At 44.2% G+C, this 17,395-nt stretch overlaps 1 long non-coding RNA gene across 1 annotated transcript; it reads left to right on the top strand.

The window, feature by feature from the left end:
* The first annotated feature begins 13,982 nt into the window (after positions 1-13,982).
* LOC135398117 (uncharacterized) lies at positions 13,983-17,164 on the top strand. The gene is made up of 2 exons (XR_010424005.1): positions 13,983-14,062; positions 16,814-17,164. It is a non-coding gene; the product is annotated as an uncharacterized LOC135398117 (long non-coding RNA).
* Positions 17,165-17,395: the final 231 nt, after the last annotated feature.

The following is a 17,395-nucleotide window of genomic DNA, read 5'->3' on the forward strand; positions in this document are numbered from 1 at the left end:
TGATGCCCTTTCAATGCAAGTGCAGATATAAAGTTTCTTAATGGGGTAATGGGGTAGGCGTACTGCTCTCCAGCGGTGAATCACCCCAGGCCATAGTCATGATCTATTTGTTGTTGTTGTTGTTTGAGGATATTTATTGAACGTCAACACTAGTACACTATTTAGGATTCATTACGATTTACTCCGCGTTCTTTCCTTGAAAGGATGATTGTGAAGTAATTGGGCCACTTACTTAGAATCTTGCATACATTCTAAAAACAGACCAAACAGCCCGCTCAATGTCAACCTCTGCACAGTGTTGCGATTCTCGTGCGAGTCAGCTCTCAAGGAAAAGGAGAAGGCAGGGCCCGGTCCAATTGTAGAAGAACGCTTATTCTACACAGCGTGGATGAACAAAAGGCGTGAGGTCCTACAGCATCTCGCTTATATGCAGAAGAACAAGAAAAACACAAATATACATGACTTGAAAACCCGAGACGAGGTAGGGACGATAACAGAAAAACACAAACACGGAATTCATAGTTTATGTCCCATCGCTTGAGCACCTTCGAGCAATTCTCCCGTGAACTCCGGCCTCATCCTGCATGTTCATCACTCCCGGGGCACTCAAGTCGTACGATTCCACCACGAGCCGATCAGGTTACGCTGGCTGTGTTTGGGTGGCATTGCGAGGAAACAGTCCCAATCTTAACAACAGAATGATACCTTTATGTTATTGAAACATGATGCGGCAACGCGACGCGGAGACACGGATAGAGAACTTTATTCTGATCAAAATATTACCGTTATTGCTCGGGATATCGATTTGGCAGTTCCCCCCCCCCCCAACACACACATACGTCATTAGGCAGTTTTGGAATATGAAACATAAGCGTTCTGAAGATCCAAAGAAATCCTTTCCTTTTTCTTTTCTTTCCCTTTTCTCCTTTTTCTTTTCTTTTCTTCTTTTTCTTTTCCTTTTCTTTTCTTCCCCATTTTCCTTTTTTTGGAATAGCAAGCCGACCTCAGTCTGGCTGACCTTTCCTTTCTTTTTTCTTAATCCCCCCCCCCCCAAAAAAAAGAAGTAAGGAGTCATCACTGCACATTGGGCAGAACCATAGAGGCAGTGATGTCCCCAGAAAAAAATAAAAATAAATAAAGGAAAGATATCCCTGATTATAGGCATGCGCAATGACGACCTCCATATTTCTGTTTCTGTATAAGGACCTTTGTATGTTCTGAGGCCCCGAAGTGCTTGAGTATATCCCCCATTCTAGACGTTGGCAATTGAAGACCGAGGCGGTGGGCCAGTGTGCAATGCCTGGTGACATTGGTTACAAAGGGTAATTGTACTTGGCCGTGTTCAAAATCCTTTCTGGCGATGAGTGGGGCATACGCCTCTCTTTGACCATCACCATAAATATAATGTGTCCCCCAAAATCGGCCGTTTCCAATCTTGAACAGCTCGGGAGAAAGAACAAGATCATGCGCAACGATGGTTCGCTGGTAGGATGTCATGCGGCGAAGCTATGCTTCCACCACCACCACCACCACCACCACCTATACTTCCAGAATATATATATATATATATATACATCATTTAGAAGTCGGCCCAGGACGCACATTCCCCAGGGCGTCAGTCGTGACGTTGCCCGCCTCTGTGAGGCCGACAACGGCGAGTCCTATCACCATCACCACCTATACTTTCACATTTCGAGAGAGAGAGAGAGAAAGAAAAAAAGAAGTAAATAACAATTTTCGCAAGGCGAGCTGTCTCTGTCTTTTTGCTCTCCTTTCGCCAAGGAAGGAAAATAAAATTTTGTTGAATTGAATATCGAATTTCGCTGAAATATCTTTTCATGTAACTTATCCGTAGTTGCTGGAAGATCGATAATTCTTTGACGGATTTGTTTCTCTGGACATATGCAATTACTCCGCGATAAACGCACATGATTTGAAAAGGCCACGGCGCGCGCTATACCCATCGATTCTCGTATATACTCACATTGCACACACGCATCGGGTGCTGATAGCACGTTTGCCCCCCTCCCCCCTCCCCTCCCCTCCCCCCCCTCCTCCCTCCCGACGGTGAGATGTTGTTGTGCGGTTCCATAGCTCAAATGGGGTTTGTTGAAACAAAACGACGGTGTCTCCCCGCTAACACGGTACACCTCTGTAGTTCCGATATCGTGCGCTTTGCGGGCTTTCATATGTTCAGGCGGAAAGTGGCGCGGACGAGGGATGGATCGTAGTTAGAGGTTTTAGCTGTGACCGGAAGTTACGTATGGGGTGTGCGGCGAGTTGAAGCGAGGTAGACAATGGTCTCGAAAATGTAATGTAACTCGACTGTAACGGATGAATTTTAAAATAACAAAATGAGTAAGTTAAGGAGCAATTACAGCTTCTATTACCCTAGCCAACAATTACTCCTCATTAATGTCCACTGACCCTGAAACTTACTCCCCATCACTCAGAGTGTCCCTGCAATTAGTCCCGAAAGGGACTAATTGTCATGACAATGCATCTATAAAGTACTAAAATTACTCATTTTCTTTTTAGAGTTCGCGAGGCACATGCGCACTTGTTTTATTTGTGCTTTTATTATTTTAATATGTACTTTCAATAATTTAGTTTTAATATCTCTAATATCCTTTAAGGTTTATGTAATGTTTACTAATTTATGTTATGCTATAATTTGTGTTAACATTCACGGTGGTACGTTCGCCTCATTCGTGATGAGCTCTTGCGAATTCCACTGAAATTATACGAACTGTCGCCGCATGCTCAAAAACCACCTTCTTTTGATACATTTCCGGTTGTTTTTCGTGTATGTTAATCTTCTCGGTTTCGAAAACCTACCACAGGAAAACGTCCCATGTCATAAGCACCTTTTCATCATTTATTGTTGTTCTTGTTGTTTCGAGAAGCTACCTTTTTTCACTCTCATTCATAATTCACCACACGAAACGCCGAAAACATAACCTGTGAAAACTGAATCCTCCCTTGGATGACATGCATCGTGATACATTTTCCTTTTCTTTTTCTTTTTACATCCTGCGGTTGGAGGTATATGCCTGCCACTCACATATATCAGCGGTTTGCTCTCTTTTGTCTTGACTTTATTAATGTTTGAATACGTTACCTACTCCGTATTGTGTCATGCAAACAAGCGCTTAAAAATGCGGATGGGCAATATTCTAATTTTAAACTCTAGGGGTCCCGAAACACATAATAGATGTTATAAAAGCAAACGACTGACATTGAAACTTTGCGTTACAATCACCAGTTATAACAACATTTCTACGTCAAATTCAAGCTATATGGACCATCTGTATCTCTATATCTCTGTACCATCCATATCTCATCTTTCGTAGCAAAATATAGTTTCCACTTTGGAATCTGTGTTTCCATTCAACAAACGCAGCAGCTGCAGCATCACATATCCAAAACCACCCTTGCAAATACACACACACAATCTCTTCGCGTACACTTCCACACCCGCCACACCAAACAATCTTATATTTTGACAGAACCGCCGCGCATCCCTTAATTATCTTCGAACCCATCTCGAAACCACAATACAACACGCACACACGCGCATCGAAGCAACGTATAGGCAAGCTGGCCATCAACTACCACACCGCATACTATATCCATCGTCCTTGAGAAATCGTAGGGGGGCGTGCAAAAGGGGAGACGCTTTCTCAAGAATACGCAACATTATTATTATATTTTTTTCTCCATGCCCCACGGGGTATCGTGGATGAACGAGGCCATAACCTACATTACGAAATGTCACCTGCCTTCTTATAAAACATCTCGAAGCAGCGAAGGTTGAAGATGTAACAGGCGCGCGCGCGCGCGTGCGGCTGCCTTGACCCACAGCGTTTTGAGTTTGGGTATTTCTTTCGAGTGCTCGGGGGAGTTTGTCTTTTGAGTAAGTGTTGTGTATTGTTGCTCGTCGCTGTGGGTCGTGGAAGAGACGTTATATAACAATGGGTCGTCGCGCGACGGACGCAGATGTAAAAATACAGCGCGCGTGCGCGTTCTGCGGGAGGGGGGGCTTTTGAAACGGCTGTCTTCTAAGGAGGAGCAGGCATTAGTGGTCCTGCTGCAGCTGCACGCGGTTCTAGTTGCGGGATACGTAACGAAATTGTGTCGCGTGTCAGGAGAATTGTGTGATCTTTCGGGCGAGATATAGGATATGGATAAAAGTGGGTCGATGGTTCGGCAGTCGGAAATGGGATGACATTAATCTGTTCGGGTGTTTGTGCTGTTGTATAGTACGAGCACGATGGGAAGAGGGGCGTTTGAGTTTAATGGCGGGACTTATTGAGGAAGGTCTCGATATTGATGTTCATTTTCTTGTATTGTATAGGTACCATACTCAAGAACTGGGACACGAACATGTGAGTATTTGAGGCGCGACGTGTTTTTATTGGTGCCGAGGTGTAACTCATATGCTTGGTGCGCTTTAACCGCGTATTTGAATCGTGTTTGAATATATTACTTCGGCTTTCAGTGACTACTTCTGCAGATCATAATTTTGCTCTGTGTGGAATAACAAATTTTTGTGCGCTTAAACTCGAAACGCTCGCGACTCTTGGAAGGATATTGCGAATGGGGTGTCCGCTATACCTGTTCCGCGTCCAATGTGAGGTTCCCAGTCGGGACAGAAGAGTTCCGAGTTTCGAAAAGTTCGTCGTACTCGTCCTATGGGTGCATGGTGCTAAATGTTGAGCGCGGCACTGAAGCATGCTCACCACACTTGTTGATCCCGATCATCTTTATCGAGGTTCCGGATGGAGATTGTCGTGGCGACCGACGTAAAGTTCTCCGCCTGGTATGCTGGCCCCTACATCAACGTCCCCTTTTGCGGAATAGCAAACCGACGTACCGTTTGGCTGACCTTTCCTCCCTTTTTCTCTCTCTGTTCGAATAAATATACGCCCCCCTCCCCCCCCAAAAGAATGAAAATGTTTCGGGACTTGAATATTTCACCCCCAATTTAGCAACTGTTGAGCTGTTGTGATGTCGTAGTGCTACAAGCCAGTTCGATTCACAAGACAAAAGTTATATTCATTAACCCAGTAGAATTGTGATGCCGAAATGGAACCTCGAGACCTTTCAAAAGCCTCTCAGTTGTCTCGCGACGTAAACACCGAATTATTTGAATTTCAAAAGCCATTCGAGACCGGCACGATGATTGTGTTTTTTTTTTCTTCCTTTTCTTCTGGATCTATTTTTCCACCCACCAACGCGTTTTGGAGTAGCCAGCTCTGACGGTTGGGACTAACATCTCCATATTTCTCTTTCTTTTTCAACTCCAATTCCAATTGTGTGGATTTTGTAATGAGAATTTCGGTCGTAATGAGACTTTGGCCGTAATGAGACTTCGGCCGTAATGAGATGTTACCGGCACGATTCTCTGGTGCCAGCTATTTACTGTACTTTGTTTACAGCAATATCGAAGTTCCAACAACCGAAAACAGGCACTCGGAAGTTGTCGTGTTAAAATTGCACGTCTCTAGACGAAGAAAAATCGTGACGATAACCGTATAATTTTTGGTTTCGATGCACATATTTTACGTATGTTCTTAAATATTTTAATATATTATGCAAACCATGTACCTAAGTAACTATCAGAGTGAAACGAACCGTCTCGTCATCTTCCCCTATACAGTGGAAATTTCTATATACACTCTTTCCATGGGAGCATCAGCATCAGACTTGGCGTCTGTTTCGTAACGACCACTTATAAGAGGCGTATCTTGTTCCATTAGTAGCCTAATCAGGATTATGACTCCATGTGTGTAGCAACAAAATGTACTTTCTTTCTGCCGTCCCCTTAGGCGATGTTTATGAAATGAAGATCTCGTCGTTTAGCGGCAAATGCCTGTCTTTTTTTCTCCGAACGGGTCGATTTCAGGAAGCGTGATTATGTGTATAGACTTTGGAGCGTATAGGTTTAAGTTGTGGTAATGGTACCCATGAGTTCGGTTATGGTTCTTTGTCTTATGCGAAATACATACTCGTCCGTTAAAATGTGAGGCATCACTTTTTCTCTTTCTTTTTTTTTGGGGGGGGGGGCAGCGGAGTGCTAGTACCTGGTCCTTGGGCCGACTGATAGTTGCAGCGTCTGACCATGAAATTTTCTTTATTTATTTATTTGTTTCTTTCCATCACGTGATGGAATCTCTTGGACATATCCTTACGGACACAGTACTGACCTCTCATCTTTAGCCGCTCTGCTCCTTTTAGCTCCTTTTTAACTCCTTTTAGATATCGGCTAACGACACATATGCAGAGCAGCGGTTCCTATATTTTGTGATCAGCCTCTTTGCATGGTTTGCTTGTTTTTCATTTATATATCCCGCATTTAGGTAAGAGGATGAACACTTGTTCATGTGGTCCGCGAACTATATACGTTGAAGGCTGTGCTCGCTCGTCTACTCGAGCATCTTAATGCAATGGTGTTAATAGCACAGTGGCTGATGCAGTTCTGCGCAACAGCAATCCTTAGAGTAATTAAGGGATTGATCGATTAATGTCTAAGCGAAAAGTAAAAGGAAGCAGGGTGTTTGGTGTCGTTTGCAGTGACCGAGCTGCGCTGAATGCCGTTCATACTCAGAGAGACGGTTCGAAAGTACGTTCCTGTTACAGTCCTTAAACGTAAGCACCAGAATGTATCACTTTTCTTTCTCCTTGGACGACCACATGCGTCTGACACTGAGGTGGTGTCGATAAATTGTGCGAATCGCCTAGTCCACACGGTTCTCCGTGAAGAGTTAACCGGGCAGATGCACGGTTACCGAAACCGAAACCGAAACCGAAACCGAAACCCCGTTACCGAACCCATGGACTCGAGTGTGTGGTCTGTACGCAATAAGCGAAAACCAGCATTTCGGCTGCTATTGGCGATAGATTTGTGGTTTAGTGCTACCCTCAAATCGGCAACAGAGATCTTGGGTAGTTGGTGCCGGTTCGGGTCACCGAGAAGGCGTTCATTTCACTGTCCACCTTCATTGCCCTTGAGTGTCCATGATCGAGTGATCACTCGATCTATGATCGATGTGACCAGCGGCTCCTCCCCAGCATCGCCGTGGCGTTGGGGATCTATATGTCTCATCGAACCTGTATTTATACTTCATGTCCCAAGTACACGACGCCTCTATAGGTCATGAAGTGGTGAAAGGACGACCTTGCCGAGTTGCCGGTGATGTGTGGGCACCGTGGCCCCTGGAATCGGCGCAGCGGATGCAACAGCGTTCATAAGTACACCGTCGGCATGGCCCAGTACGCCCCTCTAGCTTTGATATGCAGTTGACACTTGTCGTTATTGTATACGCAGGGCGGTAAGTATAGGTCGTTACTTTGGAGAATATAGAGACCGACATGTGCCTTGCTATGCATTCAGCGCTTTTTCTGGGGGGAACGACCCAGCGCCTCGTCACTTCAGACTGTCCCGTACACTGAATGTGTACGTGATGTGGCGTTTGGTACTTCGGTGATATAGGACTATCGCGTTTAAGCAATTTGCTTTGTTATGCGCAGTTAATCCTGTATATAGAACGCTGTCAGGGTGAACGTAAAGCACGTCAAGTATCTATACGCAACCTCAAATTTCAAGTTTGAAAGGAATAAAATGACATTTATCTATCCTATGTCTTCTTGAGACGGCCATAATGCATCACATCTATACAGGGTGCCATTTTCGAAAGATAGGTGTAATATAGGCTGGTATTTTGTTCAGGGTCCGCATTCTGTGAGCTTTGATCGTGCTATTTTCTTAATTTATACTTATGACGCAAAGTTTTTGCTCCTCAGCGGCGGTGAATCACCCATCTCATCATCATCCAATGTGTGTGTGTGTGTCAATAGGATATGGTCCGCAATGCTGGAGGAGCATTTTTACTGCGTGTTCGAATGCAGTCTGGAAATATCTACGTGCACTAGCTGTTAGAAGAAAAGGTATACAGAGGTATAAATCAGGGCTAAAGTACCATATTTATACCTCATCACCACCGTCTATACCACGTTTAGAACACGTGTAACAGTTTGATCACCTAGGCTATACCTCCAGCGGCAGCTGAGATAACAAGGTACTTCTCTATTACGTTTATACCTCCAGCGTTTTTTATACCTTTATCTGCGCAACGTGTGGTGCCACATTAATTTGTGGTGGAGACGGTATCATCTCAGTTAAACAGTAATTTAATTTAATTATTTAATTTAATTAAATTTAATTAATAAATACAGTTGGTAATACAGCGGTATTTTCATCAAAGGAGGAGCACGATATTTGTTCCTGAAATATCCATACGTACTCCTCCTCACTTGTACGGTCGCTTCCCGGGTGAAGGCGGTTCCACATTTTGCGAAGCCGTGGTGTACTGCATCCAGTTTCCTGTTAGCCAGCAAATGCCAAATCCTCCCACGTTTCTTGTTGCGTGATTCCTCTTCGGTTTGCACCTATACTTTGTGAATGTAAGTTTGTGTGTGTGCGTTCGTGCGTGTATGTAAGTAAGTTCGGGTAAGTATTTTCTTCTTCTTTTTCATTCTCGTGGAGGTGGTTGTTATTAAAGCACATGTAGTTCTAGTTTTTTTTTTTTTTTTTCGAATTTGTTACAAACTAGATTGGGAAGGCGAAAGGAAGGATCGAAGTAAATAGAATATTCCTGTTTTCCAAAATTATACCACAAAGCTCTCAAAATGTACCCTCTATAAGGGGTATATGTTTATGCCCTGAGGAGGTGCAAATACTATACTGCCTTCAAAGAAGTTACTACACCTTGGAGAAGGTATACCGTTTGCGCTAAAAGCATGTGCTCTGGAACAAGCAGTTTATACAAAAAATAAAGTTTTCTTTATTCCGTATATTAGCGCCGCGAAGCAACTGTGGCTGTGAGCGCGGCGTACAGATGTGAACAGATGCAGAGAGAACAGCAGGAAGGAGTGGGGGACAGGGGGGTTAGTATGCGTCCTGGGCCGACTTCAGAGGGAACTGTGCCGGTCTTCGGAAAACCCAGGGAAAACCTCAGACAGCACAGCTGGTGGCAGGATTCGAACCCACCACCTCCCAGTCTTCAGCACGACCTTGGCTACCACTAACGAGCGGAACTCCTTAACCCGCTACAACTTACTCCTTAACCGGTGCTGGCGGAACTCCTTAACCCGGTACAAAAAAAAAAGGAAAAAAATAATAAAAAATAAAAATTGTAAAGTTTTCTAACAGTGTACACGGGGGAATATGTTTATTATATAAAAAATAGGAGGGAAAGGTTAGCCTGCGCTACTGCGGCTTGCTATTCCCAGAAAAAAAAAAAAAACATGTTACATATTACTGTGTCCCACCTGCCGGCAATGATTCGATAAACACTGGAACAGAAGGTCAGAGCCTCGAAAGAACAAGGAAAAATGTGTAAAAGAAAACGGTCTTGGTGGTAACCCACACCCCTGAGTCAGCTGTTTCACGCACCTGCCCGTATTTCTTGACTCACCATTGCGATCGCGCTGCTGATTACGAATGGCGGAGCGGCCCATTCCTTCGCAGGCGGATGTGTACAGGGATGACGCAACAAGCGCAACATTATACGATTTTCTTCACAAGAAACTATAGTCGACAATAACACAAACCTGAAATAGGGCAGTCGTCAAAAAAGCCAGACAGCGGAAGGGTCAATTGTTCATGTTCCTAGTTGAGACTTTCGGCTGCGTTCGTCTGTTTGTGTTGTTCCAACCTCGGAACAGTTTACGTTCTATCATGTGCCTCTAAGAAACTCAAATTATCCATCACGGTACAATGTGACACTCAAACTCCATTTCATCGTGCGAGCCGACGGAGAACCCAGACATGCGGAAGATAATACAAAAAAGTATTTAAAATACGCTACTAAATACTGAGCGCAAAATGTATTTAAGAACAGTAAAGAGAGTTAGAAATGCAAGTATTTAGAGTAAAGTAGTTAATACTATGGAAAGTATATAAGATGCTTATAAGATACTCAAAAAATAAACAGCCACAGAAGTGTCAAAATATGCCAGCAAAATTTACATACGGTTTATTTGCACGCAATAGTAGTTGCATTTCAAAGTTCTCATCTGACAACCGTCCTCTCTTCCTTTCAAAAACGTGGTGTTTCAAGTCTTATGATAACAGCGTGGACTTCCTCTGAAATGGCCTGGAAAGGTCAACTGTTGTCAGGTGCGAAAAAAAAAAAAAAAAAAGAATGCCGACTTGAATATTCGACAAAAATGAGAGTAATTAGAATACTGAGTACTAAACACTGACAATAGTATTTCAATTACAGTAGAAATACTTTTCACGAAGTGTACCTACTCAGTAAGATACTAAGATATCAACCAAAGTATTTAAGATACAGTATTTAGGGTACGGTACTCAAGATGCCTCCAAGTCTGCCCTTCCCTGTACGCTTCTAACCCCCGCGGGGGCATTCCCCCAAACGCCAGTCTAGACAGCCTCCAGACTGCCCGCTTCCATGGTCCAGTCCAGACACAACTGGACCGGACACAACAAAAACTCACCGAAATCTCGAAGCAGAAAACTAGACCCTGTCAATATTTTACATTACTTTCTTTCTTTCTTTACCAGAAGACCTTTCGATCCTCACAACCCCATATTTTCCCCGACAACCCCCTCTCCCTCCTGTACCTCTTCCACCCCCACGGACGATAACGAAAAAAAGGAAACCTTTTCTTTCCAGTTCGCTGATTCTCTCCCCACGAGCAACACGTGCAGAACTTCAAGAAGAACGGGTAGAAGAGAAAGAAGGGGGTAGAGGAGATCTTAAATTGGAGAAGAAGTGGTGGGGGAGTTTTGGAGAAACATCTGTCGAAAGAGATCGACCTTCGGCTATTCTCTTCTCGTGTCTTTTATTATTTTGCGCCAACGGAGACTGCATGTGGTGGTCGCCAAGGTGCTTAATTTGGCGCGAGCCAGCTGCCCGCGCTTTACGTTTGCGCATGCGCGTTCGTGCCGTATTCACGCACGCGTACGCATGCAGTTAGGCGTGCGATGCTTGTATATGAGGGTGATAATAAAGTGTATACTTTTGCTGCGCTTTCGTGCGTATATAGCGGCTGGCTGGAGGTGAAGATGGTGACGATTTGAAAGGCGTGAGGAAGATTGGAGTGGTGTGAATAAAGCGTCGGGAGTGTCGTTTCTTTTCGACTAACCTTGTTTTATTTTTTTTTTACTGCCCTGGTACACTTTTAAAATAGAACTTCACCGCGCAGCATGCTCCTAAGCCAGTAGTCATCACGGATGACATGTTTTCTCTTTCCTGATTCCTTTAATGCTGTAGGCGTTACGCTTTTTTGTGACACGTAATTATGTTAATTGTCACAAAAAGGTGTACGCCCCCTGCTTTTCACACATCACGAGTGATAACGGTATCGCTTGTGAAATGTGGTTCGCCGTATTATAAGAGTGTGTGTGTTTTAGGAGTATGACGTGATAACTTATACGCGTATCGAATGGCTGATTACTGTGTTATTATTATTATTATTATTGGGGGTTTACGTACGTACGGGGGTTTACAACTTGATTACTATGTACTGTATGTCCGTTATTGCTGCACTGAAGATATTGGACGACGAAGGCAAAAATATGTTCAAGGTGCGAGGAGGTAATGTTCATTAATCAACATGCATATTAGCGTAATCTTTTCCATCACTCTCTAACTGTGTCTCTCTGCGAACTCTATCTGACATATAAAACTTCCTGTTGGTATTTATCGGGTCCTTATGCCTTACTTACAATTGCGCATTAAAAAGGAAAAGAAAAAAGTGTACCGTTGTCGTCGGACCAATCCTGTTTCCTTTGCATTATTGCCGAAAGTATATCCATGGCATATCCCACAGAAAACCAGAAACGGAAGTGGACATGACAGATGTTACAATCGCTCGCCATCCAAAAATGATCGGTATCTTTTAATCAAGATGCATATTATAGCGTAACCTTTTCCATCACTCTTTAACTGTGTCTCTTTGTGAACTATCTGGCATACAAAACTTCCTGTTGGTATTTATCGTGTCCTTATATGTTGCTTACAATTGCGCACATAAAAAAAAAAGTGTACAGTTGTCGTCGAGCCAATCCTATTTCCTTTGCATTATTGCCGAAAGTGTATCCATGATATATCCCACAGAAAATCAGAAAGGGAAGTGATTAGGACAGATGTCACAATCGCTCGCCATCCAAAATGGTCGTTATCTTTTGCAACATTCCCACATACACAATCTTTTGAACGTGAATTGAGTTTGAGTTTGAATGTAAAAACGGAAGTGTATGAACGTGAGGATCAATTCGCTACACAGCCCTTTCTTCATTTAGTATTTCAAACTTCCTGCCATATGTCATATTTTAGCGCATGCTCTTACTGACACTAACACCTATTCGAAAAGCTGACCGGTAACCTCACCCCGTGAGAACTGTTCCCAAGCTTGCTATAATCGGATTATCAGTATCACGGCGCAATTTCTGAACCAATAACTTTCTCTCCGTCTTTGCGAAACGTATCTCGACCTGAGAGGACCGGAAGAAGTCCGTGGGTGGTCGATACGTCTGTGCAGATCCAATGCAAGATTGTCTCAAGGAGCAGACCGTAAGTGTTATTCGAGCCCTTCCTGTAACAGATTGCTATCGTGCCCTTCTATTCAATCTGTTCGTCGTTGGGGCTGACGGAAATATGCATTGCGTGGAATCTTGCCTGCGGAGTGAACAAAAAGTTAACAGCATAACCGGTAGCCGCGGCGCAGTTCACAATGCGTCTAGCAAACGAATTGTGGTTTTTGACGACTTCGTACAGCCCGATGTGCACGAGATCCCTGCTGTAGGCGTTAAAGCGCAATTTGCTTGCTATTTTCCTTTTTTGCCTGAATAACTGCTCGGAGTTTTTATTTTCTTATTTTTTTTTTTTTTTTTGCCGAAGCCATTCAAGCAAATTTGTCTTCTTTTCCTTTGGCGCTCTGGCGGCACAGCAACAGCAGGAGCTCAAACAGCCGATATGATACTCCAGAGTTCATGTGCCGCGCGCTTGGCTGAAAGACTGCCGCGTTTTATGATTGAGCCATCTGACTTCTGATACGGCGATATGTTGCCCGAAAAGGATCCTGCGCTATGGGCCGACTTCAGGGGGAACGTAGTAGCAGAAGAGGCAATGAAACATAGCAGGACAAACACATGACTTTATATAGTCCTCACAACGGCATGTTCTGGTGCCTTTATACTTTAAATTGCATTTTTTTAAATTTAGCTAATTGAATTCATTTATTTTATTTTATTCACGACTAACTCTGCCGATATTAGGCCTTAAAATCGAGGTAAAACAGAGAGAGACGGCTCAGCTTGCAGGGATTCGAACCCGGGTCAGCTTCCAATCTCGACATGGCTCGCTTATTGTCCTGGTCGCCAGATATGCTCGTATACAAAAATGGCAAGATCTCGAAAGTTGACGTACTCATTCCTTCTCTGTGAACAACCGCCGCGTACAGTAGCATAAATCGAAATCGATCTAGAGACCGATTCCGCGCGGACCTTGAAGAATCCAGGTGGCCCAAGCATGCTTGTCCTTCCCCTTGTTCATTATCGCGGAGAACCTTCGGCCTTGTAAGATTTCATTCGTGTAGCTTTTATAATCGACATTTTCACCTTCGTACGCTTTCTAGAAAAGCTCTCGAAGCCAGGTGCTCATGGAGCAAGAGCGCGCACAGTCCATAAGAGCACGCAGGTGCTACGGCACGAGCCTACAAGAACTTTCTCCGGAAGAAATCGGAGAAAGCAAATTCAAGTTCAAGGTTCAGCGACCTTCAAAATACAAGCATCTGTTCATTCTGTTGCCTCACGAAAGGGGGAGTATGGCAGGCGAAAGCGGATGTAACGACTGAAAAGCAGCGCCCTCATCTACTTCCGGGTTGTTCGGAGCGCCTTCACCTTGAGATGTGGGAGAAAAAGAAAGGCCTTGGAAAAATTCTGGGGACAACAACAAGTGAAGTTTATGTTGCTTGCTTGGGGATCTTCCGGGTTCAGAGACCGAGGTGGGGGGTTCTTTTGTTGTTAGCGGTAGGTTTCTTTTATTTATTTTTTCGTTGCTGTTGTTGTTGTTGCGGAAGAGAGGAAATTCGTTGATTGGGAGGTTTTGTGGATGTTCTGTTATGGTTTTGCGGAAGCCACGCGACCAGATTGCGGCTTTGCAAAGTGACAGAAGGCTCGTGGATGCAACGTCCTTGACTTTGGGATAGATCCGAAGGATGTACCGACTGCAGTGTGTCATTTGTTCCTAAAATGAGTACTTGCTTGTACTTCGACAAGTTCAGTTCTTGTGTGATTATTATTATTCGATACAGTTATAACGGGTTTCCATCGCTATTAAATGATGGTGAGATATATAGATAATTTTTTTTTTCTATTCCGAGAACATTTCATGTGGTAGTTGGAGTCGCGAAATGACCTAAGAGACACAACTTTGTACCTAAGCATATAGCTCAAATCTCATCGCAGTACCAACACTGGACAAAGTTCCGCTTGCTATTCCAAAACAATAAAATTCAACGAAAAATAAAGAAAAGCAGATAATGCACAGTCAATGAGTGTTGCTTTATTGGAGCAGTGAGTAGGGTAGGAGTGCAACTTACGTACACCACGGCGTCAGAAGGTCATGTGGTACGACGCATGACCTCCCAGCGTCAGAGCAGCGTCACATGACCTCGCAACAGTGGACTATCGGAAAGTCATGTTAGATCTGTGGTGATGCTACTTCCTCAAGCGTTGCGTACCTACACACTGTTCATTTTCACTGTTCACTGCTCCGGCGCATTCTTTCCTCAGAGCGAAGTATACCGTGGCACGTAACAGCGACAGATTTGTGCCCTTACTGCAGTGAACGTGAGTCAAACATGCACGTGTTGTTTGCCTGCCGCATTGCTCGCGTCTTTTGGAACCTTGTCCGACGAAGCACGAACATAGTATGCCCAGTGCGCTTTAACCAACGTCACCCACACCGCCTTAGTGTACTTCTCACAGCTTGCGGCGCGGTTGTGCTTTGGGAGGCTCGTTGTAAGGCAGTCGCGCAACGTCGTCGAGATGTGCCCATTTTTTGCTTGGTGCGGAGAGCGCGCATACTGCTCACTACTGAGTTGCAGCGGGAACTGTTCGCTATTGGAGATGACAGGTTTCTTCGTCGATGGCGCTTCCATCCGTCGCTTTCAGCCCGAGGTGGCTGCGTTACGATCAAGGGCACGCCGCCGTGAACTATATCATATCATTTCATCGATCACCATGTTGTAAATAACCGTTGTACATAATCGTTGCGTCATCCTGCAGCCCCTGAACATGTGACCATACCTGTCTCATACCTGTCTCATTAAATTTTCCTATAACAGTATACCGTACAGACTTGCAAACAGGTGACTGGGTTACCTAGGCACATGTCTGTAAGTCCGTGGGTTCCATTCGCTGCTACCGTATCACTCTGAGGAAGGAATGCGCCGGAGCGTGTTCTATAAACTTTTGTCCAGCACTGTAAGTGCAGTCATTTTGGTACCTGGTTCACAAGACACATAGTCATGTTTGAATTTCCAATACATACATTGGATTTCTTCGAATAGAGAGTTTTAAGACATCGTACGCTATCGCCTTTGCGTACGTAAGGGATAGCTTTTGCTGCAAGAGGACGCTTTGCGGAAAGAGGCAAGGTTAGAAGGTGCCGGTTACACTTCAGAAGACACACTGCATTCAGTGACTACGGATTTTACGACAAACAGAATGGACCAGCACCTTATAGGGTCATGGGTTCTCGTGTAGTTGAGTTTTGAAGCATGGAACCGGTATCTTTCAAAAAACGAAAAAAAAAAAAAAAAACACCGCGGGTTCAAGTACCGGGCTACATTTGAATAGTGAATAGCGAACTTGCGAGTAGAGCACCTAAGAAGTAGTTTTTTTTTTTTTTTTTGGAGGGGGGGGGTGAGAATTTAGGAGTAGCAGAACAAGTCGGGAAACGAGTTCAATTTCTGCTCCTTATTTCCCCTTACAAACAAACAAACAAACAAACAAACCGGATACAACTTCCACATGCTGGGTTGAATTGAGTTCTGTTTCATTATGGGAAATTTAAGGAGAGGTCAGAGTTTACTTGCCACAAAACCGGGAAAAAACATTCACAATGTTACATGACCGTGTGCTGTACTATATGCAGCGACACGAAGCTCACAAATTCCGTCCCCAAAAACCGAACGTTGAAGGACGTACGAGATGTAAAAGTTTAATCGCAAGTTTAATCGCACTCTTCGAAATCTTCATTTTGCTTTAAAAAAATCTCCAAGTTCGAAGCATCTGTAAGGCAACTTAAGCATATTTCTTTGCGCATTCTTTTGGGTTTAAAATGTGTTCAACTGACTTCATTTTGGAAGGCTGTTTCTGATTGCATAATGGCTCGGAAGTCACACGAAGCTCGCTTATGATTTCACGGGAAAAAATTTTTCTCAAGTATTGTTTTTAGAAGTATTATTTAGTGTTACATATTTAGTGCAACAGATAATTGCGTAACTTCTATAAAGTCAGCCGGGCAACGCCAGTCCTCCTCGAGGACCTTGATGTCATCTGGAGGCAGTGACATCATCGATAAAAAGTTACTATGCATGACGTATAATATTTTGAATGTAGCGGTACGCTATCGAAGCATCATTTTACATTCAAGTTTCTTAAGTTACACATTATATTCCATTTGGAGGACCCTATAGCGGCAAATCGGGCATAATGCAACTTCATCATATTCACGTCACCACCATATTAAATCTTAGCTGTTTACCTTTCCAGGACGACGTTCTCTAAGAAAGCGAGTTGAAGCTTGCGAACGAAGAAACACTTGCAAGAAGATGGCGCACTTTCTCCGTCTTGACTCTCCCCCACCCACAGAAAGAGCTTTCTATTTTGTTTTTCTCTCTGAGGGGAAGAGGGGAGAATGGGTCTGGCGCGTGCCAGACAGCGCAGCTGCTCTGCTTTTACTTCCACGATCTTAAATTGTATGCTGGCTGAGGCGTCGGTCGAGGACACCGACGGGGGCAAGCAAGTCGGCTTCTGGGGCCAGGCTAACCTTTCCCCTCTTTCTTTGTTTTGTTTTTTCAATAAACCTATATCCCCCCCGACGGGGGCATATGCGTCCCTGAATCCCGCTTCTCCTCTAGTTGTGGTCATCTTCGTGACATTGGGGCCAGTTAGCAGGACGCTTGGGGTCAGTTTTTCATCGGGAAGCGTCAAGATTCAGGAGATGCACGTTGGAACTTGGAAGGCTGGTAAAGTACAGTGGGACGCTGCCACTCCTTAATTGCTTCTACGAGCAGTCCTAAGAATGTGGTCTTGGGTGACACCTGGTGAAGGCACCGTGGACGGCTCGCCTCA

This window comes from Ornithodoros turicata, chromosome 6 (assembly GCF_037126465.1).
Source record: "Ornithodoros turicata isolate Travis chromosome 6, ASM3712646v1, whole genome shotgun sequence".
Classification (NCBI taxonomy): domain Eukaryota; kingdom Metazoa; phylum Arthropoda; class Arachnida; order Ixodida; family Argasidae; genus Ornithodoros; species Ornithodoros turicata.